The sequence below is a fragment of the Nicotiana tabacum genome, chromosome 9, assembly GCF_000715075.1.
Source record: "Nicotiana tabacum cultivar K326 chromosome 9, ASM71507v2, whole genome shotgun sequence".
Lineage (NCBI taxonomy): Eukaryota > Viridiplantae > Streptophyta > Magnoliopsida > Solanales > Solanaceae > Nicotiana > Nicotiana tabacum.
The window spans coordinates 50,083,385-50,110,196 of NC_134088.1; positions in this window are offsets into that span (position 1 = coordinate 50,083,385).

Consider the following 26,812-nt stretch of genomic DNA (forward strand, 5'->3'; position numbering starts at 1 on the left):
TGTGTTATAAGCTCTGACGTCTTATGGATAGAATCTATGGTGTTCCTAAATGTCCTAAGTGTTCTTAATTTTCTATGGTCGCCCATGGGAAGTAAAAGGAAGTTATAGTATGAACATGAAATGTGACCACTGGCCAAAATGAGTATTATGAGGCATTGTATGTTCCCATGGTTCCAATCATAGTATGTATGCTTCTAAAACAATAAATGCAAACGACTTTGATATTACGTCCCCAAGGATCATCAACTTAGCTAATAACCTTAAGATGACAAGAGAGTACATAACAAGAACGAGAGAGAGAGATGTCCTATGCTAAATGATGATGAACCTTAAGAAAAGAAATTGGGTCTATGCGCCATTGAAATCTACTTATTGATTAACCATACATGCGTTAATGTAATAAGCTTTGTTTCTCCATGATGAGCATGAACATGAAGTATTCCAATGATCCGGGAACTTACGACCTTATATGCAATTTTAATAATGTCGCTTTGAGCTTATATATATTTATTTGCATAATGATGGGTTATGATTCTATGGATGTTCTATGAAACGCATAAGTGTATTATATAGGTGATCCTATGGACGGTCTACAAAATGCATAGGTGTATTGTGTAGGTGACCCCTATGGACGGTCTATGAAACGTGTAGGTGTATTTTATAGGTGACCCATATGGATGGTCTATGAAATGCATAGGTGTATTGTATAGGTCTTCCTATGGACGGTCTATGAAACGCATAGGTGTATTGTGTAGGTGACCCCTATGGACGGTTTATGAAATGCATATGTGTATAGTATAGGTGATCCCTTTGGACGGTCTATGAAACGCATAGGTGTATAGTATAGATGAACCCTACGGACGTTCTGGTGAGACTCATAGCTAGCACAAACAATATGTTCCACTTTCATTGCCCTTTTTTGCACATGTTGTTACATTTACATTATATTTTGTATCCCACATATAGTTCATATAGCTCACGTGATTCCAAAAGAAGTTCATAATGATGTAAGTGTAATAAGACTTGACATGTGATTCTATGGGTCGTTTCGTAGTTTCTTGATGTACTTCATTTGCCTCTCTTTTGAATTACGGTATTTTCATATATAATTCTATCTGCCTTACATACGAGAACTGTTCCATATGTACTCACGTACCTTTTGCTGGGGGCACTGCATCTTTTAATGGGTGCAGGTATACTTGTACTGGATGATGCGGATCTTTGATAGGGATATTCCTTACTACTCAGCTTATGGTGAGCCCGCTACAGTTCTACTAGGTATTTGAGTCTAGTTCGTTTTATGTACTTAAGTATCCATTGTCATAGAAGCTCCATGTACATTGTGGGTCATCTACTTAAGTATTGAGTTTTGTCATGTATTTATGTTCATAATATTTACATATATTTTTAAATCTATGTATCCATCATGAGAAGAATTTTAAGTCATTGAGCCAAATGTATTTAATTTAAAAGTCAAAAAATATAGTTATGTTATGGTAAATCATGCATGAGTAATGATGAGAGGTTGATGTAACGTAGGCTGGGTCGACTGAGAACACCCAGTTGAGCGCCGCTCACGCTCCCCAAATTTGGGTCATGACAATATTCTTTATAGATTACAACATATAAGATTCCAAAGTCGGCTCAATGATAGAATAATTTCTTATTCACGAACGCGAGGATTCCTCTGCAAACGCGATTCACATGTCCTTTTTCCCATTTTGCACATTGCGAACGCGACCCAAAGTCCGCAATCGCGATGCACACACCTGTAGCCAAAAAAGCAGCAACTAAAATGGCCTAGAAATGGCCTGAAACCACCCTGAAACTCACCTGAGGCCCCTGGGACCCCGTCCGAACATACCAACAAGTCCCATAACATAACACGGACCTGCTTGAGGCCTCATATCACATCAAACAACATCAAAACTATGAATCGCTCCTCTTATCGAACTTAATGAACTTATGAACTTCCAACTTCTATAACTCGCGCCAAATCATATCAAATCAACCCGGAATGACGTCAAATTTTGCATGGAAGTCCCAAATGGCACAACGGAGCTATTCCAACTCCCAGAATCACAATCCGAACCCAATATCAATAAAATCAACTCCAGGTCAAACCTCTCAACCTTTCAGCCCCTCAACTTTCCAACTTTCCCCAAAATGCATCAAATCAACCTATTGATCTCCAAATCTAAATCCGGGTATACTTCTAAGTTCAAATTCACTATACGAAGCTATTGAAATCATCAAAACACCATTTCGGAGTCGTCTACACAAAAGTCAAACTCCGGCAAACTCTTACCACTTAAGCTTCTAAAACAAGAATCATTCTTCCAAATCAATCCTGAATCATCCGAAAACCGAATCCGGCTACACACGCAAGTCATGATACACAATACGAAGCTGCTCGAGACCTTAAGCCACCAAACAGAATGCTAATTTTCAAAACGACCAGTTGGGTCGTTGCATTCTCCCCCTTTTAAATAAATGTTCGTCCTCGAATGTTCCATGTACCATTCCGAAATCATCAAATCACTGAATGTACTCATCATAAATATAATCGCGGGTGATCTCACGTCACCCTAATCCACATAGGCCCGACAACACCATCTCAATTGAAGATTTCTCATACCACTCACACTGATAAGCCTTAAAACCAATGTTTTCATCATCTGATCATTTCCCAAAGACTCGATTCCCACATAAACACATCGTACCAACCTTAACTAGCTATCACGGCTCATGCATACACCCACAAGGTATGACAACCCGACATAATACATCACCCACATGCCCATACCAATATCTCGGCCCGTAATAGCTGCCCATTATCAAATCCAACACCTGTAAATAACCTCATAACACATGCTAATAGTGATGCAAGAAACATTAAGATCTCATAACCACTCATCCAAATCAACAAGTCACACCAAACGCCACTTGGGCACATACCTCGCAAGCTAAATCTAATAAGCACAATGCAAATATGACTGCATATTGAAAGAGAAACACATGAGAGAGCTATCAAACAAGTCTGACAGGTATAACTTCCTATCAGTACCATACTACGAGTCCATTCCACAAGGGAGAATCAAAACATATAAACTAATCACAAGGATCTCATTCTAATATAACTCCACCATTGCACATAGCCCGATTCAAATATATCAAACCACAGAAAAATGCTAGGATCCCATCCTCAGCTCCGAACCACAAGTAGAATACATGCCACACCAACCTAAACCTTTCACTTATTCAATTCTGCAAAACAAAATCACAACATGTAACGGACTCCCCTTACAGGTAGAGAACCTAAATCACAAATCATAACCAAACCATCAAAAAATCATATCAAAACCTACTATATTGAGTAACAGAAAATTCATTCTAGTCTTATAGCTCTCAATAGTGAAAACACCAAGGTGATAGACACAGGCTACCACTATAGAATCTCTTAACAGAGTTAAACACATAAACAGAGTACAAGAATCACGAAACTCACCCATATATGAGGCAGACAGGAGGACTCACGCCGATAAATAAAACCATATCAAAATAATACTAATGCGCCTCTATGACAAATCAAAATTATACCTGTAATGACACCATCTGGTGCAATGGCCTCAACTATACCACAAAAAGCATATTAACGGGTCGGGCCTCCCCCTCTAGGGCACCCTCTACCCGCCTGTCCTCCACCCCTAGCTGGAGTAGCAAATGGAATGGAGCCCATAGCCTGAGTGCTTTGATGAAATCTACCTCTCCCGAGTCTGGGACAATCTCTCATGATGTGCCTGGTATTCCCACAATCATAACACCCTCACTGTGTGTGTGGCTGCTCGTATTGTGTCTATGCTGGATAACTGGAATAACCGTTGTAGGAACCCTGTGCAGGTGATGCAATAAACGATTACCACCCCATATGAGTGACTTGAGATCCTTGACTAACTAAAGCACCACGAGTAGCCTGAAGTGCTGACTAGACTGGCTGACTACCCGATCCTCTATTATGATATGTCATAGCTGAAAAGTAGAATCCACTGAATCCTCCAGAACCTCGAGACCTCTTGACCTCATTATCCTCTCTCTCCTCACCCAGAATATGCTCTAACCTCTTAGAAATCTCTACAACCTACTGAAATAGAGTATCCGTCTCCAACTCCCGAGCCATGCTGAATCTAAGACCATAACTGAGCCCCTCAATAAATATGCAGACTCGCTCTCTATCTGTAGGATCCAAAGTCGGTGCATGACGGGATAACTCACTGAACCTGATGGCGTACTCCAACACCATCATAGTGCTCTAACTTAGCCGTTTGAACACTATGCGCCATACATCCTGGAGGGTCTAGGAAAAAACTCCCTCAGAAACATCTCTAAACACTAAGCCCAAGTAGGTGATTCTACACCGTCTGGTCTACCCTTCTCATAAGCTTGCCACTACTGATACGCTACTCTCGGTAGCTGAAATATAGTAAAAGTAACTATGCTCACCTCTACAATACCCATGGCGTGGAGAATATGGTGACACTTATCTAGCAAACAAAGTACATCCTCGGTAGTTATGCCACTGAAAGTTTGTGGACTTTAGCCTTTGAACCTCTCAAGCCTATTCTTCTCCTCCTCTAATGTCCCTGACCTGACCTCAAACTAAACCACAATAACAAGAGGTACTAGCACCACACCCAAAACGTGACCAATGTGAGCCCGCCTGAGCCAGTGTACCAATCTGTGAAGTAACGGGTGCAATGGAGATCAATCTCACCTGAGCCAAAGTATCAAACATGCTCAGGAACTATGCTAAAGTATCTTGAAGTCTGGGGGTAACACTAGGCGCCTCTAGTACGTGTCCCCCAATCGAAGCTACTGGAGGGTGTAACGACTCGGCCGATCGTTTTGAGTGTTGTAGCCTTGTTCTTTCATTTACTACTTATTTGATGCTCAATTGTTAATATGTGACTTTTCGGGGTAGTTGGTTTGGTTCCGAAGATGTTTCGGAGTTAATTGGGACACTTAGTCCCAAAGTTGAAAGCATAAGTTGAAATAGTTGATCGTATATTGGCTTATGTCTAAATGAATCCGGAATGGATTTTTGATGCTTCTAATAGCTCCGTCTGGTTATTTTGTACTTAGGAATGTGTTCGGGTAGGGATTTGGAGTTACGTAGGTGATTTTGGCTTGAAATAGCGAAAGTTGGAAAAATGGAAGTTTGGAGAGTTGAGAGGTATGACCAAGAGTTGACTTTGTGGTTACCGGGCTCGGATTTTGGTTTCAGAAGTTGGAATAGGTCTGTTATTTCATTTATGACTTGTGTGCAAAGTTTGAGGTCAATCAGAGTTGGTTTAATAGGTTTCGGCATCGAATGTAGAAGTTAGAAGTTCATAAGTTCATTAGGATTGAATTGGGGTGTGATTCTTGTTTTCGATGTTGTTTGATGTGATTTGATGCCTCGACTAAGTTTGTATCGTGTTTTAGGACTTGTTAGTATGGTTGGTTGAGGTTTCGGGGGCCTAGGGTGGATTTTGGATGGTTATCGAGTTGGAATTGGGACTTAGAATTTTTTGATATTGCATGTCGGGTTTCCTTATACGCGATCGTGTGGTTTGGTCTGCAATCACAAAGGCTTGTTTGGGCAGCTGGGATTTGGTGTTATGCGATCGCATGAAGTTGTTTGCAATCACGTAGCAGGAGAATTCAGTGAATTGTGAACGCGTGGGCTAAACCGCATTCGCGAATAGGAAATGAGGCAGAAGCTACATCACGTGCTTTGTCCTTCGCGATCGCGTGAAGAGGGTCGTGATCGCATAGGTCTGAGGGGTCAGTGCATCGCGTTCGTATGAGATTTTTTGCGATCGCGTAGAATTAATTTTTGGGCAGCTTAATTTGTGCTTCGCGGTCGTGAAGCATTTTCCGTGATCGTGATTGAGGACTTCAGGGCAGAATGTTAAATCTCAAAAACGAGGGTTTGAGTTTATTACACAATTTGATTTTCGGAGCTCGGATTGAGGCGATCCTTGGAAAGATTTTCAAGGGAGTGATTGGGGTAAGTTATTCTATCTCGATTTTTGTAAAATTACATGAATATATCATTGATTTCTTCATTTAATTAGTGATTTGGGTTGAAATATTTGGGAAAATTGAGAGAACTTCTTAGGCCGAATTTTGGGGATTTCAGCGGCATTGTTGTGGTGGATTTGAGTAATTTTGGTATGATTTGACTCGTGGTTGTATGGGTGTTGTGATTTTGTAACTTTTATCGGATTCCGAGATGTGGGCCCGTATTTGACTTTTTGACCTTTGATTAAGAACTTAGTATTTTCATATGGGATTGATTCCTATAGTTTGAGTTGATTGTATCGAATTATTTGTGGCTAGATTTGAGGCGTTCGAAGGCCGATTCGTGAGGCAAGGGCTTGTTGGAGTAGGGATTTGTACGGTTTAAGGTATGTAACACTTCCATACTTGGTTCTGAGGGTATGAATCCCTGAAATTACGTGCTATGTGATTGGTGTTGAGGTGACGCGCATGCTAGGTGATGCACGTGTGGGCGTGCACCATAGTAATTGCGATGCAGTCGATTTTGTGAAACTGTGTAGTTATCTTATCTAAATATTATTATTGTACTCTTTGTGTTAGAGTATTTGTAACATATCTCAGTATTTGTAATTAAACATTGTCACATCATTTATCATTGATTTGGGTTGCTTGGCATTAGTGTTGTGAGCCCAAAAGACTGGAGAGATTGATGACTAAGTGAGGCCGAGTGCCTGTTTGTGAGTGATATTCATGGGATCAGGTTGCACGACGCACCAAGTACTATTGACGCATGATGGGATTGTGCTGCACGCCGCAACAAGTATTATTGATTCACGATGGGATCGGGTTGCACGCCGCAATAGGTTTTATTAGTGCTTGGGCAGGATTCGCCCCTTTGGAGTCTGCATACCCATAGTGAGCGCAGTTTCTGTTGATTCATGATGGGATTAAGATGCACGCCGCAGCGGGTATCGTACAGTGCTGAGTGATTGAGTGTGATTAGTGAGAATTGAGAGTCGAGTGCTCTGAGAGTGTGAGTACGCGAGGCTTTTATTGTGTTGCATCACATATGATATGCATATTGGCATATAGATATAGAGATTTCATATTCCTCATATCATTCAGACTTGGCATATTTTATCTGTGTTGACCTTAACTGTTAAACTTGGAAACATGTCTACATTCCTGAACTGGTACCTGCAGATTATGAGTTTTTCTTTGAGATATTATTGTCATATGTTCTGTCATTTCCGTACTGCTTAATTCTGTATACAAACTGTATTGTTCGAGCTCATCACTGATGTCAGCCCAAAGGTTAGACTTGTTACTTATTAAGCTGGTTGTACTCACGCTACACTCTACACTTTGTATGCAGATCCTGGTATTTAAGGGCACAGTGGTTGCTGATTTCGGGAGCTTCTTCAGTCGAAGACTATCAAGGTAGATGCCTTGGCGTCCGTAGACCTTGACTCTCCTCCTTTATCTTTTAGTTTTTTTTATACTATTCTACCATCCCATACAGTGTTTCATATGTCAGACCGTGTTATTGTATAGATGCTCGTGTACTCCGTGACACCCGAATCTTTTTAGGAAATTCTGTATTGAGTTGTGGCATTTTCATCTTGTTTTTATGATATTCTTACTTACTTAAACCTATTTCAGTATATTTTGAATATAAGATGTTGGTATGTGTGAGTTGTCAGCTTGCTTAGTATCATGATAGGCGCCAACACATTGTGATTTGGGGTCTTGACAAGTTGGTATCAGAGCCTAGGTTACATAGGCCTCACGAGTAATGAGCTAGTTTTGTAGAGTCTTGAGGATCGGTACAGATACGTCCGTACTTATCTTCAAGAGGCTGCCAAACCTTTAGGAAAATATCACATTCTTGCATTCTTGTCATGCGAATTAGTTGGTTCCGGAAGCTGAAAATCTGTTATTCTATTCTCTCACAAAAGGTGAGGACACATGCTACCGGATTGGGCGAATGGAAACCAGTACCACCAGTTAGGGGCACGAGAAGCCAGCATCGCGGTAGAGGCCGGGGCTGAGGTGCATCTCGTGCAACAGCTAGAGCAGCACCTGTAAACCTACAAGTCGCTCCAGCTCAGGAGCAGGTCCCAGATGTGGTTGAGTCAGTGGGACCGGCTGATGCACCAGTTGTGCATATTGTGATTTCAGGCCTTCAGGAGACTTTGGCCCAGATATTTACTGTTTACACTAGCCTTGCTCAGGCAGTCTCTGTTCAGGCCGCACTAGCCAGTTCTCAGGCCGGGGGAGGTACTCAGACTCCCGTCGCCAGTACTCCAGAGCATGTAGTGCAGGGACTCCAAATACTGGGGGTATTACAAGCCCAACTACTTGCAGTTGCTCAGGCCTAGGTGGGTCCCATTATGAGTGATGAGGAGCAGGAGAGACCAGAGAGATTTGAGAGGTTCAAGCCTCCATAATTGAGTGGGGCTGGGTCAGAGGATGCTCATGACTTCTTGGATAGGTGCCACCAGATTCTTCACACTGCGGGTATTCTAGAGACTAGTGGGGTCTCCTTTACTACTTTTCATCTATCAAGGGCTGCCTTCAGATGGTGGGAGGCCTATTAGAAGAGCATGCCAGTCAGTGCAGCACCACTTTCATGGCATGAGTTCTTCGTTCTCTTCTTGGAGAAGTTTGTGCCACCGACTCGCAGGGAGGAGTTATGTAGGTAGTTTAAGCAGCTACACTAGGAAGGCATGTCTGTGACCTAGTACGAGATGAGATTTTCTAAGTTGACTCGTCACGCAGTTTGGTTGGTTCCCACTGAGAGGGAGAATATTAGGAGGTTCACTAATGACCTCAGCTATCAGTTGCATTTTGTTATGACTTGGGGGAATGCATCAGGTGGTAGGTTCGACTAGGTGGTTGGTATTGCTTGGTGGCTAGAATTGGCCCATAGTCAGGAGCATGAGGAGAGGGAGGCCAAAAGGCCTCATGGTTCGAGGGGTTGCAACAGTGTTTCTTCTAGGGGTCAGTTCCATTACAGCATGGGTTTCCCTTATAAGCTCGCTTAGATGGCTCATCTACTTCATCGTGGTGCATCAGCTAGCCATGGTTCATATAGTGCTAGCCCAGGACAGTCATCTCTCTGTGCACTCCCAGCTCAGAGAGCATCTCATGCTCGTTTAGTTCAGGGTTCATCTACACCAGGTTTCTCTAGTAGTTATTCTAGTTCTCGGGATCCGCTTCAGTACTTGCTGACATTGTTAGAGAGGGTTGTTTTGAGTGTGGAGGTTCTCTAGACTGTGTTCCCAGTAAGGTGATTTCCTATCTGAAGGCCCAACGGATGGTTAGGAAGGGGTGTCTGTCATATTTGGCATTTGTGAGGGATGTTGGTGTTGATACTCCTGCTATTAATTCTGTTCTGATAGTACGAGACTTTTCGGATGTGTTTCATGCAGACATGTTGGGCATGCCACTCGGCAGGGATATTGATTTTGGTATTGACTTGGTGCCGGGCACTCAGCCCATTTCTATTCCTCCGTATCGTATGTCACTAGCTGAGTTGAAGCATTTGAAAGAGCAGCATCAGGAGCTTCTTGATAAGGGGTTTATTAGGCCTAGTGTGTCGCTTTAGAATGCACTAGTCCCGTTTGTGAAGAAGAAGGATGGTACTATGTAGATGTGCATCGACTATAGGTAGTTGAACAAAGTTACAATCAAGGACAAGTGTCATTTGCCGTGCATTGATGATCTATTTGACTAGCTTCAGGGGGCGAGGGTATTCTCTAAGATTGATTTGAGGTCTGGGTATCACCAATTGAAGATTCGGGATTAGGATATTCGGAATGAGTTCCTTATGATGTCTTTTGGGCTGACCAACTCCCCAGCAACATTTATGCATCTGATGTAGAGTGTATTTCAGCCATATCTTGATTCTTTTGTCATAGTATTCATTGATGACATCCCGGTGTAGTCACGTATCCAGGAGGATCATGCACATCATTTGAGGATTGTACTTCAAAGGCTGAGGCAGGAGAAGCTTTATGCCAAGTTCTCCAAGTGTGAGTTTTGGCTCAGTTCGGTGGAGTTCGTGGGGCACGTGGTGTCCAGTGAGGGGATTAAGGTGGATCCCAAGATGATAGAGGTGGTTCAGAGTTGGCCCAGAATGTCCTGAGTGATGATGTCCAAATTCACTACTAAAAAGTAAATGGACACGGTCACATGCAATATAATTTGTCCAACTATGAGTGTAGGTCGAATCCCACAGAGAACAATATGTAAGCGATTAGGCATGTAATAGAATTATCACTTGTTATGCAATGCCAAACACTTAGAATGGTTTTGAGAAAATATTTATAACTAATTGCGAAAATGTAAACTAACCTAGAAAATAAGTAAAATGATAAATGACTACAAGCATGGATACACGGGGAATTACACTCAAGTAGTGATCCACTTTATTTCATGATTTTACAAATATGAGGGAGTTTATGTTAATTAGCCTCGGGTAATAATTCTGTATTAGCTTCTTTCGAAGACTAACAAGACTTCCTTATTGAATTATCTCTAAAACAATTACGAGATTAAGCACACCCAAACATGGCTACAAGTAGTTCAATCCTATCCCTAGGTAGAATCTATAAAGTGAGGGTTAAAGCCTCAAGTTCTTGTTAATTAATCTTTCCCAAGCCCAAATTATCTTTCCCAAAATTAATTCGAAGTAAATGGGCGAGTCCTAGGGTTAGCTAATACCTTTGAAAATATTAAAGAACAAGAATAATTAAAGAAACAATAACTCACTTCATAATAAATAAAAATTGTTCAATGCATAAAAACAACAAGATATTTAATCCACACTTTAAATATGAATATTCCCATAAACGAAATTCAAGTGTTGGAAAAAAATAATACACACTTAGATATACAATACAAGGCAAGGAATGAAGAAATGAACATAAATGGGTAAGGAATTCTCAACCGAAAGCTTCAAATCTTCAAGACCCAAGTGTGTGTGCAAGAAGCCTAGATCCAAAATTTGTCTTCTCTAGTCAATGAGACTCAAAATTAAACAAAATATGTCTTTCCAATAAGCTAGGTCGTGTATTAAATGGCTTGGGGTGAAAAACATGAAATTCCAGAACTGCCCATTTCTTCTTCGTGTTCACGATCATATATTACTGTTCGCGGAGGTATCTTTTCCTACTGCTTCGCGTTCGCGATCTCTCCTTCTTGTTCACGAAGGTTTGTTCTCCTGCTGCTTCGCGTTAGCATTGCTCCTTCGCATTCGCAAAGGGTTGTTCACTGGACAGATTTCCATTGGTCATTTTAGCTCCTTTTTGACTCGTTTTCACTTGGTTTCTTCACGATCACTTTTAAATCACATAAAACCTGTAAAATAGAAGTAAATAAAATTAAACACATGATTTTATCAATCAAACATAGCAAAAATCTTAGATTAATGACAAGATAAGTTGGTAAAATACCCACTTATCAAACCCCCAAACTTAAATTATTGCTTGTCCTCAAGCAGTCAAAGCACAAAATCTCCTTCCAAGTATTTAACTCAATAGTACATCAATATCATACCAAGTCAAAAAGTTTACTTTAAGCACAAACACATGACTTTAATTGGTACTAACAATTAATCTAAGGCATATGAATCAACGACAACTTCTTAAGTGTTACACCCCATATTTTCGTACGTGAAAGTACGCCATAAATAAATTAATGAAATCTCGGAAATGAAATATTACATCCCGCATTTTCGTATGTTAAAGTTTCATCATAAGTTAATCGACGTAAGTTCGGGAATGAGATTATTTTGCGATTATAAGCATTATGCTATTTCCAACAAGTGACGAGTAAATTCGTGAAGGTGAGAGGGTAAGCAAATAGAAGAAAATGAGTTTCGTCAAAGTTTGGTAATTTGGGATAAAATACGGTCCAAGCTATAACACCCCGTATTTATGGACTAGTTCCATACAAGGTACCACATGACTATGATAGTAAGGTGTATAAAGTATGTTAAAAGTGAGTAGTATTTTAAGTAATTCGAGATAATTCTTAATTATGTGGATAATTGGGTAGTTAATAGTTTTTGGTGGGTGATTAGGTAATTAATAATAAAAAAAATTGGATAAGTTTACCCCCCAAAACGTGGCAGCCCTAGGAGACCTTGATGATGAGTCTTAAATTACAAGACTAGGTGGCATGTGTTAGGGGGGTTTGCTTGCTAGTCATCAAAAGTGTGGGGCCCACTTCCACTAATACAAAAGACCTCTCTTTAAGACACAAAATGGAATGGAGATGGTCACCCTTACTAAGTATTGGATGGAAATTTAGATGCGTGCACTCTAAAATGATGACACTGATTTATATTTTATAAGATGATCGAACCAGAACTAGCTTTTGCGGACATGGATGATGACATGATATGTGCTACTGCCTATCTCCAGTATGTAGTATGTTACGTTTCACATCCTGTTGTCCCTTAGTGCATATTCATAACTTGGTCTAACAATTAGACTTTTGTATTGACGTAACTCTGCTTGGAAGGTGCAATATGTGTTGGAGAATTGCAAAGAAGATATGGATTTTTTAATACTTGGATTGAGAAAGGGATCATCAATAGACTAAGTGTACGAATTTCTACGAACTCATGCGTTTTCTTCACAAAATATTTTCCACAACCTTGGTGCTCTACAGTGTGCACCAAATAGTTGGTCCCGTTGTAATCATAGGCTCCCTGCAGGATGTTGTTGAGAAAAACTTCGTGCAGTTAACGTACACTGACGCTGTTGAGCTTCTACTAAAAGCAAAAAAAGAAGTTCCTTAAGCCTCTTAGCAACGTGACTCTAAAGAAGTCTGGTATAATCTTTCTCAAGAATATCATACGGATTTTCCCCTACTTCGATCCGCCGTTACATGTTGTCGCAATTAACGTATGTTAGAGGGATTGTCAAGAGAATCGGCTCAAGTATGTTAAGGCTATCCCTTCTTTCTTTTTGGCATGATCAATACGATACAAACGAAACGAGAAAATGCACAATTTCCATAAACGACTCTATTCATAGAAATATTAGGGGTGTCTATATTTTTGATTCCCCATGTGAATTATTATTATATCTTCTATTCATGGGTCTCAAAAAAATATGTATTTGATAAAATTTATCTGACATGCATATTATTTTTATGACATTCTGAGAAAATCTTATTAACATATTTCTTATACATTTCATGCATTTATACATGTACATTGACCCATGACCAGATGGCGTTATATACGCGTATATTATATGTATATAGGATATAGAAAAAGGTTATGGCGTTATATACGCACCACCACCTGATCAGTTGGTATACGTTGATGATTTGCCCACAGTGGCCGAAATGATAGGATGGGATGCCCCCATAGGCTTGATGATATTATAAACACATATACCTATGCATGGTATGACATTTATACGTATATGCATGACGTTATAAATATGAAATGATTCACAGAGCTATGCAGACGTACATGTCGAGTCTTTTACTCCATGTTTCTCTCATATCTATTATTTACTGATTTTCATTCCTTACATACTCGGTATATTCTTTGTACTGACGTCCCTTTTGCCTGGGGATGCTGCGTTTCATGCCCACAAGTCTCGATAGACAGGTCAAGAGTCATCCAAGTAGGCGATCAGCTCAGCGGAAGATTTTGGTGCACTCCATTTGCTCCGGAGTTTCTTGTTTGGTCAGTATGATTTAGATGTGTATTGTTTGGTATGGCGGGGCTCTATCCCGACCTTTATGATAATTATGTATTCTTAGAGGCTAGTAAACAGATGTCATATACGGATATTTGTATGGCCTTGTCAGCCTATGTTTTGAATTTACAATTGATCATGTTGGCCTTATAGGCCCGTATGTCACGTATGTAAGTTTCTATATCAAGTTGGGTCGTTCTATGTTTATTCTGGTTAGCCCATGATGATCCGTTTGGCCCATTTTCCAATGATAGTATGATATGCAAGATACGATTCGTTGGTATTCGGTTGAGTAAGGCACCGGGTGCCCGTCGCGGCCTATCGGTTTGGGTCGTGACATTAAGAATACCATTTCATTTCAAGTGCTCAAACACCAAGTTAGTCAAAGTAGAAATCAAGTCATGGCACTAAAGCTTCAAAATTTTCCTCATCGTCATAAAATAACTTTTCTTTTGTTCATTCTTTTCAATTGGAAAATAGAACAAATTAACAACTCAAATCTCAATGTGCCCTCACAAGCAAGAAAGAATCTGTTACACCCCATGTTTTCGTACGTGAAAGTATGTTATAAGTAAATTGATATAAGCTCGGAAATGATATGTTACATCCCGTATTTTTTCGTATGTTAAAATCTCGTCGAAATTTGACAATTTGGGATAAAATACGGTCCGAGCTGTAATACCCGATATTTTTGGACTAGTACCATACAAGGTACCATATGATCGTGATATTATGATGTATAAAGTATATTAAAAATGAGTAAAATTTTAAGTAATTTAAGAAGAATCTTAATTATGCGGTTAATTGGTTAATTTCCGGGTAACGGGACATTACCTAATTAGCTAATAAGTGGATAAAGATTTAAATTTTTCACCCCACCCCCACGTGGCAGTAAGCCACTATTGATACATATGACTAAGTAGCCATATGAGCATAGGTGGCTATCTAAGGTGAATAGGACTTTAACATGTAATCCATTCAAAGTCTATACAAAGTTTGGTTTCATTACAAAGTTGGTAAAAAGTTTGCTTTCATTACAAAGTTGGTCTCATTTTGGACATAGAATAAGAAAGTAAGAATGAGATGCCTTTCCTCCAAATTCTAAGCAATTCAAAAACAGACGCTAAGGTTCAATCCAACAAAGCTTCCAACGAAAATTCTTGCAACCAAACAATTCCAACGAGAATTGTTAGAACCGTAGAAACGTAAAATTTTGCGGTTCTAAAGGAGTTCGGTGCAATCTTTTCCAAGAATATTATATGAATTTTTCCCAACTCCAGGTATGTTAAGGCTACCCCTTCTTCTTTTTTTGGCATGATCCAAATTATACAAAAGAAACGAGCAAACGCATAGTTTTCATAAATGAATGTATTCATAGAAATACTAAGGGTCTCTATGTTCTTGATTCCCCATGTGACATATTATTATACCTTCTATTCATGGGTCTCGGAATGATACGCAGTTGATAAAGTCCCTCCGAAAGGAATATTGAGATTATTAACATATTTTCATGCATTTCATTCATTTATACATGTACATTGACCCATGACCAGATGGCATTATATACGCATATTTAATGTATATATATGTATATTATATTTATATGGGATATGGGAAAAAGGTTACAGTGTTATATACGCACCACCGCCTGATCAGCTGGTATACGTTGATGATTTGCCTACAGTGGCCGAAATGATATGATGGGATACCCTCAGAGGCCTGATATTGTTATGAACGCATATACCTATGCATGGTATGACATTTATATGCATATTCATGAAATTATAAAAATGAAATGATTCACAGAGCTATGCAAACGTACATGTCGAGTCTTTTACTCTATGTTTCTCTCTTGTCTATTATTTAATGTTTTTCATTCCTTACATACTCGGTACATTATTTGTACTGGCATCTCTTTTGCCTAGGAATGCTACGTTTCATGCCCGCAGGTCCCGATAGACAGGTCGAGAGCCCTCCAAGTAGTCTATCAGCTCAGCGGAAGATGTTGGTACGCTCCATTTGCTTCGGAATTGCTTGTTTGGTTAGTATGATTTAGACGTGTATTATTTGGTGTGGCGGGACTCTGTCCTGACCTTTATGAAAATTATGTATCCTTAGAGGCTTGTAGACAGATGTCATGTACGTAAAAGATTGTATGGCCTTGTCGGCCTATGTTCAGTGTACGAGTTGTTATTTTGGTCTTATAGGCCCGTATGTCTTATGTATAAGTTGGTATTACATGTGGTATTCTACTTATATCACGGAAGCCTTCCAGCTCAGTTATCTATGAGAGTATGACATGAAACTGTACTTTATGATGGTACTCGGTTGAGTAAGGTACCGGGTGCCCATCGCGGCCCATCGGTTTGGGTCGTGACAAAAGTGGTATCAGAGCAGTTCTATCCTAAGGAGTCTACAAGCCGTGTCTAGTAGAGTCATGTTTATGTGTGTGTCATGCACCACACTTATAAGCAGGAGGCTACAGGGCATTTAGGATTGTCAATCTTTTTTCTTACTCTAGATCGTGTGGTAGAGCTCAGTTGTAAGAACTCAATTTCCTAAACTCTTATTCGTAATATAATGATGCCTACATCCAGAAAGACGGTTGGTAAGAGATATAGTTGTGGAAGAGTTGAGTCAGAGGAACTCAATTTTTGCATCATGCTTATGATGGATAAATATGAGGTATTCAGCAGATCATGTGTACACTAAGACGTGTAAGCCTCTTGATAAGGAACATGAAGGCAATAACATTTATCCACCTTTATGGTGAAAGACAATGAGAGATTCAGAAGATAAATACAAGTTTCAAGAAGTAAAACAAGCAAGATGAAAAAGGGTACGAGGTATCCAGTTAATAAAGATTATCATTATTTACCATTCACGAAAGGGAGATATAAGCATTTTGAGTTACCTTCAATAGTGATAGATGTATGTACAATTGGTGACGTTGATCTTAGTTATGCCCTATGGGAGCTAACAGATATGGTTCAAGAGAAGGACGGGATATCAGGATCCGGCTGGGGTTAAAGTGACCCAAAATGGTGGATGAATTGTTTGTGTTAGTTTACCTTTTTGAAGGATATTACAAATGTGCTAATAGATCTCCTTGTGAGACACCCAGATGGTGCACTCTAAAATAGTACAGCTAGATATGAGTACCACAAAGATGGGCACTGGAAGCCTGGAAGGGATAAATATTATCTTAGTATGGCTCCCGTCCTTAGTAGAGAGATAATGCTAGACAACCCGAAGAGCCAGTGGATGGAGCAAAAAGGGAGCTAAAAGCAAAAGAATATCTTATTAAAGTTTTCAGATAAAGTGATAGACAGAAATGTTAGCAGGGAATAAGAAGAGAGCTAAGACGCATTAAGAGTAAGATGTGATACATGGATGACAACGGTAGGTCAAAAGATGACAATATTACAGAGTCTATAGTCAAGTGGAAAAAGACTAGCGTTCGTATGGGAGCTATCGCCTTCGCGAAGGGTTAAAGTTGGACAAACAGTCGCGAACGCGACCAAGTAATCGCGGATGCGTAGGCTTAGAATTTTATTACCCTTCCTGATCGCGAAGGTCCATCGCGGATGGTGAAGCAATGCTTCTGCAATATCCAGCAGCTACTATTTTTTGACTCTCCGGTCACCCCGACCTGCTCGAATCAATTCCAAAAATTACAAAACTTTCCATATTAGTCAAAAACAATATACTAAGCTATTCTAAAAAGGAAAATTTCAAAAACGACTAAAAATTTTATTGAACACGATGGGTGTGTGCTTCGCCAATGTGCGACCGCATTTTCGGTCACATAACCGTTATGTGGTCCGCAGAATTGGCATTCCACTGCATTTTGAAGCGATGATAGCTTATTAAATTCTGATTCATTATGCGACCAGTATGCGATCCGCATAACCACTATGCGGTCTCATTTTCTTTGCCGCAGAAAAGCATGCTTAGCCACTTTTTCTTCATTTTCCCTGCACTCTAAGACACACACACATCAAAATGTTCAATAAAGATAAATAATCTACAAAAATAAAAATCTAACAATAAATTTTGAAAACAATGGGTTGCCTCCCACCAAGCGTCACATTTAACATCGTGGCACAAGGCAAATCAACTCTACCACTTTTCTATTCACTTGGAAGATATGAATTGGGCACCCAACTTGGAATCAAGTTTGTGACCATGTGCAGGGGGGGGGTAAGTAGATGATCTAGTCAAACGTCAATTTCTTCATTTTGCATTTATTGTGTTTCTTTTGAGGAATGTCATTTTGCGTTATTAAATTTTCAAATTGCAAGATGTACGGCTCTTGTCTTTCTTCTTTGCACTCCCACATGGATTCACATGGTTCAATTCTTATATCACCATACAAGTCCAAAGTTGAAAAATGCTTGGAATGAGATAATTACCCCCCAACTTGCAACTTTTCCGGATTTTGTCATCCTCTTTTTCGTACGAACTAGAGTCAACTTCAACCATATTTTCAATTACACCGATTGACTCAAATTCTATATTTTTCATGGCATCACCAACAAGCATGGAGTCATTTGACGGATGTTCAATTCTTGATTCCTCAAAATAAAACTCACATTCGCACTCTCAAGTTGGTGGGCATAGTGAGCTTCAACCAATATTTTTATTTGATCTTCCAAAGTGTGGATATTCTCATCATTTTTGAGTCAAAACTTGTTTCAAGTCCCAGAGTGCGAAGTTGTGCTTCTCCTCATTTTCAATAATGGCCTCCAACATGAGCATCATCCTTTCATTTTGAGCATTTGAGAGGTCTTCTTGGTTTTGATCAAGTGCCAAGGAAGGATTTTTGGCTTCAACCTCTAAGGAAGGTTTTTAGCTATCATTCACTTCCGAGGCTTTTTGAACCTCTAAAGCTTCAAGAATTTCTCCCATTTGTAAGTTCAACATTTCAAGCACCAAATCATTTTGGAGACTATTTTGCAACAGCTCCTCCAAGGCAGTTTGCTCTTTGTTTCCTCCTTCAAGTAGGCATTCTATAATGAGCTTGAACTCTCCATTTGAACATGCTCAATTTCTTCCACTTCCATCTCCCTATACTTGTCATCACAAAAAGTAGAATCATCATAGTGGGGTTTCAGGGAAGGGAAGGACAAATAAGCACAATAATCCCAATGGCCATTTTGACTACCACACTGATCACAAATACTCCCCTCATGCATTTAAAATTGTGCGCACAATCCGCTACGGGAGAATTTAAACAATTTTGCCACGAGTGTGGTCTTCCACAATAAGGACAAGGGTTATCAAAGTATGAACAATTATCATACGACCAATTTTCATTACGTGATGTCATTTTTCAGAAACAAAGAAAATAAACTAGTAAGAAAATAAGAAGATAAATAAAGATAAGAAAATAATTACAAATATTCACAAGTTTGGACCAAAGCACATACGCTTACTTTTCAAACAACCAAAATACGCCAAATTATTCCCCAGCAACGACACAAACTTTGATGACGTACAAATCTACAACTAAAAAGTAAATGGATACGGCCACATACAATATAATTTACCCAACTATGAGTCAGGGTCGAATCCCATCGAGAACAATATGTAAGCGATTAGGCGTGTAAGAGAATTATCATTTGTTAGCAATGCCAAAACCTTAGAATGGTTTTGAGAAAATATTTAGAACTAATTGCAAAAATGTAAACTAACCTAAAAAACAATTAAAATGATCAATGGCTACAAGCATGGATACACGGGGAATTACACTCAAATAACGATCCAATGAATTTCACTATTTTACAAATATGAGCGAGTTTATGTTAATTAGCCTCGGGTAATAATTCTATATTAGCTTCTTCTGAAGACTAACAGGACTTCCTAATTGATTTATCCCTAAAACAATTAAGAGATTAAGCACAGCCGAATATGGCTATAAGTAGTTCAAACATATCCCTAGGTAGAATCTATAAAGTGAGGGTTAAAGCCTCAAGTTCTTGTTAATTAATCTTTCACAACCCGAAATTATATTTTCCAAAATTAATTCGAAGTAAATGGATGACTCCTAGGGTTAGCTAATCCCTTTGGAAACATTAAAGAACAAGAATAATTAAAGAAACAATAACTCACTTCATAATAAATAAAATCGTTCAATACATAAGCACAACAAGATATTTAATCCACATTTTAAATATGAATATTCCCATAAACAATATTCAAGTGTTGGAAAAAAATACTACACTTAGATATACAATACAAAGCAAGGAAATGAAGAAATGAATATAAATGGGTAAGAAATTCTCAACCAAAAGCTTCAAATCTTCAAGACCCAGGTGTGTGTGCAAGAACCCTAGCTCCAAAACTTATCTTCTCTAGTCAAGGAGACTCAAAATTAAGCCAAATATGTCTTTCCAATAAGCTATGTCGTGTATTATATGGCTTTGGGGTCAAAAACGTGAAATTCCAGAACTGTCCAGTTTTTCCGCCCATTTCTTCTTCGCGTTCGCGGTCATACCTTAGCGTTCGTGAAAGTTTCTTTTACTACTGCTTCGTGTTCGTGATCTCTCCTTCGCGTTTGCAATATATCCTTTGCATTCGCGAAGGTTTGTTCTCCTACTGCTTCGCGTTCACGAAGAGTAGTTCACTAGGCAGATTTCCCTTGTTCTGTATAGCTCCTTTTTGACTCATTTTCACTTTGTTTCTTCACGATCACTTCTAAATCACATAAAACCTGTAAAATATAAGTAAATGAAATAAAATACACGATTTTATCAATCAAACATAGCAATAATCTAAGATTAAAGACGAGATAAGTTAGTAAAATACCCACTTATCATGCTTGGACGGATATTATCGTCGCTTTGTAGAGGGTTTCTCATCCATTACAGCGCCTTTGACCAAATTGACCCAGAAGGGAGTTCCATTCAAGTGGTCAGATGAGTGTGAGGAGAGCTTTCATAAGCTCAAGATTGCCTTGAACACAGCTCCGATTCTAGTTTTGCCTTCTGCATCAAGCTATTATACAGTGTATTGTGATGCTTCTCAGATTGGTATTGGGTGTGTCTTGATGCCGTAGGGTAGAGTGATTGCTTATGCTTCGCTTCAGTTAAAGCCCCATGAGAAAAACTACCATGTTCATAATTTGGAGTTGCAAGCCATCGTTCATGCGTTGAATATTTGGATGCACTATCTCTACAGTGTATTTTGTGAAGTATTTACAGATCATCGGAGTCTCCAACACTTGTTCAAACAAGAGGATCTAAATTTGAGGCAGCGGAGATGGTTGGAGCTGCTAAAGGACTATGATATTACTATTTTGTATCATCTCGGGAAAGCCGATGTGGTAGCCGATGCCTTGAGTAGAAAGGAAGAGAGTATGGGTAGCCTTGCATTTATTCCTATTGGTGAGAGGCCACTTGCATCAGATGTTCAAGCCTTGGCCAAGCATTTTGTGAGGTTAGATGTTTCGGAGCCCAGTCGGGTTCTAGCTTCTACGATTTCTCGGTCATTATTATATGATCGCATCATCGAGCGTCAGTATGATGATCCCCATTTGCTTTTCCTTAAGGACACGGTTTAGCATGGTGATGCCAAGGATGTTACTATTGAGATGATAGGGTGTTGAGGATGCAGGGTCGGATCTGTGTACCCAATGCAAATAGGCTGCGTGAGTTGATTTTTGAGGAGGCCCATAGTTCACGGTATTCCATTCACCCGGGTGCAACAAAGATGTATCAGGACTTGATGTAGCACTACTGGTGGAAAAGGATGAATAAGGATATAGTGGGGTTTGTAGCTCGGGGCCTAAATTGTCAGTAGGTGAAGTACGAGCATCAGAGAACGGGCGAATTGCTTCAAAGGCTTGACATTCCAGAGTGGAAGTGGGCGCGTATCACTATGGATTTTGTAGTTTAGCTCCCATACACTTCGAGGAAGTTTGATCCTATTTGGGTGATTGTGGATCTGTTGACCAAGTCCGCGCATTTCATTACTACTTATGCTTCAGAGCGGTTGGCTGAGATTTACATCCGCGAGATTTTTCGCCTTCACGGTGTGCTGGTGTCCATCATTTCCGATCGGGGCACGCAGTTTACATCACAGCTTTGGAGAGCAATCCAGCGAGAGTTAGGCACTCAGGTTGAGTTGAGTTTATCATTCAACCCGCAGATGGACTAACAGTCCGAGCACACTATATAGATATTAGAGGATATGATACGTGCTTGTGTCATAGATTGTGAGGGTTCTTGGGATCCGTTTCTGCTTCTTGCATAGTTTGCCTACAACAACAGCTACCAATCGAGCATTTAGATGGCTCCGTATGAGACTTTGTATGGGAGACGGTGTCGGTCTCTGGTGGGTTGGTTTGAGCTGGGTGAGGCTAGGCTATTGGGTATTGACTTGGTTCAAGATGCTTTGAACAAGGTTAAGTTGTTTCAGGATCAGCTTCGCACAATGTAGTCTAGACAGAAGAGTTATGCCGATCGAAAGGTTCGTAATGTTGTTTACATGCTGAAGGGAGAAGGAACTACTAAGGTTTCACCCATGAATGGTGTTATGAGGTTCGGGAAGAAGGAAAAGTTGAGCCCTCGGTACATTGGCCCGTTTGAGGTGCTTGAGAGGATTGGAGAGGTGTCTTACAAGCATGCATTGTCGCCTAGTCTGTTGAGTGTTCACCCAGTGTTTCATGTTTCTATGCTCCAAAAGTATGTTGGCGATCTGTCTCATGTTTTGTATTTCAACATTGTTCAATTGGATGGTGATTTAACTTATGATGTTGATCCGGTGGCTATTTTGGACCGGCAGGTTCGAAAGTTGAGGTCAAAGAACATAGCTTTAGTGAAGTTGCAGTGGAGAGGTCATCCAGTCGAGGAGGCTACTTAGGAGACCGAGCGGGAGATGTAGAGCAGATATTCGTGCTTATTTGAGACTCCAGGTATGTTTCTAGACCCGTTCAAGGACCAACGTTAATTTAAGAAGGGGAGGATGTAACTAACCGGCCGGTCCTTTTGAGTGTTGTAACCCCGCTCCCTATTTACTGCTTATTCTACGCTTAATTATTGCTATTTGACTTCTGGGGTAGTTGGTTTGGTTCCAGGGATGTTTCGGAGTGATATGTCCCAAGTTGAACGGATGTTGACTTATGTGTAAACGACTCTGGAATGGAGTTTTGATGGTTCTGATAGCTTCGTATGGTGATTTTGGACTTAGTAGTGTGTCCGGATAGTGATTTGGAGCTTCGTAGGTGATTTTGTCTTGAAATGGCAAAAGTTGGAAAAATTGAAGTTCAGAGAGTTGATAGGTTTGATCGAGACTTGCTTTTGTGTCTACAGGGCTCACATTTTGGCTCCGGAAGTTGGAATAGGTCTGTTGTGTCATTTATGACTTGTGTACAAAATTTGAGATCAATCAGAGCTGGTTTGATAGGTTTCGGCATCGAATGTAGAAGTTAGAAGTTCATAAGTTCATTAGGATTAAATTGAGGTGCAATGCGTGTTTTTGATGTTGTTTGATGTGATTTGAGGCCTCCACTAAGTTCATATCGTATTTTAGGACTTGTTGGTTTGTTTGGTTGAGGTCCCAGGGGCCTCGAGTAGATTTCAGATGCTTATCGAGTTGGAATTGGGACATAGAAATTTCTGATGTTGCAGGTCTAGTTTCTTTATACGCAATCGCGTGGGTTGGTCTGCAATCGCGAAGGCTTATTGGGAACCTGGGATTTAGTGCTATGCGATCACGTGAAGGTGTTTGCGATCACGTAGATGGAGAATGCAGTGAATCGCGAACGCGAGGGCTAAGTTGCATTCGCGTAAAGGAAATGAGGCAGAAACTGGGTCACATGCTTTGTTCTTCGTGATCGCGTGAAGAGGGTCGCGATCCCGTAGGTCAGAGGGGTCAGTGCATCGCGTTCGCATGAGATTTTTCACCTTCCTGTAGTATTAATTTTTGGGCAGCTAAGTTTGTGCTTCGCGAACGCGAACCATTTTCCGCAATCACGATTGAGGACTTCTGGGAGGAATGTTGAATCTCAAAAACGAGGGCTTGAGTTTATTTCACAATTTTATTTTGGGAGCTCGGAGTGAGGCGACTCTTGGAGAGATTTTCAAGGGTGTGATTAGGGTAAGTGATTCTAACTCGGTTTTGGTTAAATTACATGAATATATCATTGATTTCATCATTTAGTTAGTGATTTGGGTTGATATATTTGGGAAAAATAGAAAAAACTTCTTAGGACAAATTTTAGGGATTTGAGCGGCATTTTGGTGTCGGATTTGAGTAATTTTGGTATTGTTAGACTCATGGTTGTATGTGTGTTCGGATTTTATAACTTTTATCAGATTCTGAGACGTGAGCCCGGGTTTGACTTTTGAGTTGACTTTTTGACTTTTAATTAATAACATAGCATTTTCATATGGAATTGATTCCTATAGCTTGAGTGGATTGTATCAAATTGTTTGTGGCTAGAATCGGGGCATTCGGAGGCTGATTGGCATGGAAAAGCCTTGTTAGAGTAGAGATTTGTACGATTTGAGAAGTAACACTTCTAAACTTGGTTCTTGGGGTATGAATCCCTAAAATTACATGCTATGTGATTGGTGTTGAGGTGACGCGCATGCTAGGTGACGGGCGTGTGGGCGTGCACCGTAGTAATTTCTATTCAGTCGATTTTGTGAAACTGTCTAGTTATGTTATCTGAATATTATAATAGTACTCTATGTGTTAAAGTATTTGAGATGTGATTTATGTTAGAAATCATGTTTAGGCTATGTGCTAGTACGATCAGTATTGCTTAATTCTATATATAGATTATGTTGTTCGAGCTAGTCACCGTTGTCAGCCCAAAAGTTAGACTTGTTACTTATTGAGTTGGTTGTACTCACGCTACACTCTGCACTTCATGTGCATATCCAGGTGTTTTCGGGCACGTTGGTTGCTGATTTCAGGCGCTTCTTCAGTCGGAGACTATCGAGGTAGCTGCCTTGGCATCCGCAGACCTCGACTCTCCACCTTTATCTTTTAGTTTTGTTTATACTGTTCTACCATCTCATACATCATTTCATTTGTCAGACCATGTTATTGTATAGATGCTCATTTACTCTGTGACACCCGAATCTTTTTGGAAAATTCTGTATTGAGTTGTGGTGTTTTCATCCAGTTTTTATGACATTCTTAATTACTTAAACCTATTTCAGTATCTTTTGAATTTAAGATGTTGGTATGTGTGAGTTGTCGGCTTTCCTAGTATCACGATAGGCGCCAGCACGGCACTTGATTCCTCAATTGTTGCTCTGGTAGGTGCTCTAGCTACGGCACGTGCCCCTCCTCAGCCTCTACCTCGACCCCGACCTCTCACGGTTCTAGCAGGGGACGCGGGTTTCTGCTTGGCTGATCGGGTAGTACGAGTCCTCACCATATGTGAGAGAATAGAGATACAAAGGCTCAAACTTCGAAATCAACAAATCTGCATGATAGGAATGAATGAAGTTGAGTTTTCCTAATATTTCCATAGCCTCTCGAAGATAAGTACAGATGTCTCTGATCCGCAAGACTCTACTAAAATTGCTCGTGGCTTGTAAAACCTATAAACCTAGAGCTCTGATACCAACTTGCTACGACCCAACATCCTACCATAGGCATCGTGCTGGCACCTAGTCTCTAAGAGTAGGTATGCTGATTACTTACAACAATTGAGTCAGTTTAACAATGATAATTTTAAACACAGTTTAATATGAATACCGAAACAAAAGCAAAACAAGCCTACGTGACAATAGTCATAACAATCTCCCAAGACTAGGTAATATAGAGTCACAAACTCTAGCTGAATACATGGAAAGATCTCAAAGATCAAACTGCAATACTGTTCAAATAAAAAGCTGACAGTACAATGAAAGGAAAGGAATCCAAGGTACTGCGATGACCAAGCAGCTCTACCTTGAATCCTTGCGATCAATAAGCTAACTCTGCCTGAGTCTGATATCTCCAATACATGGATCTGCACAAAAATATGTAGAAGTGTAGTATGGGTACACCACTCTCGGTACCCAATAAGTATCGAGACTAACCTCGTTAGAGTAGTGACGAGGAACAAGTCAAGACACCTACTAGTCAAAAAAACCTATGCAGTATAAGAGTATAACGCTAATAATGAAAGCAGGAATCAGTAAAAGAAAACAAGAATCAACATGTGATATAAACAGTAATGTAATAAGAACACCATTAAAGTACCAGCGGAAACATATAATTGAAACAAATGACAACCAACTAATCAAGTCATTCTAACACAAGTCTCTCAACGAATTACTCCAAGATACCTCATCTCATAATCACAAGTCATGAGTCTCAAACCAAAATAATATGCTCATGGAACCTTGTGCCCTTATGTCTAATCACAACTGCACGGCAACTCATGTGCCAGTATCCCAATCCACCTAGCATGATCACAGGCTCACTATCACGACCCCAATGTTCCTCCGTAGGATGTCGTGATGGTACCTAGTCTTTAAGACTAGGTAAGCCTAAAATTTAATAATAACTTATTTTTATATAAAGCCAACAATCCAAGGTAGATACATAGCATCCCAAAACCGGTAGAACAAGTCATAAGCTCTACTGAGTTTACTAGAAAATCTCTAAGTACAACTGTTCCAGAATATAAAAAGGCAGTACAAAGTAAAATGTTAGAAGGTGACTCCGAGGCCCATGAACACGATGACAGGTATACCTTGAGTCTCCACCTCAATACCCGATCAGCCAGCTAATGATCAAGAAACTCTGAAGTACCTGGATCTACACTAAAATATGCAGAAAGCGTAGTATGAGTACACCACGGGCAGTAACAAGTAAGTGTCAACACTAACCTCGGTGGAGTAGTGACGAGGGACAATCAAAATACCTACTAGACTTAATAACTTGTACAAGTATGAATGTGTAACTAACATGGAAAAATATCAATATAAAGCTAATCATGGTAAATATAACAAAACAATACTCACAATACAAAACTAAAAACAACAATTAGTAACAGGGAACAAATAGGTAATAACGCAGTATAGTAAGCTGAA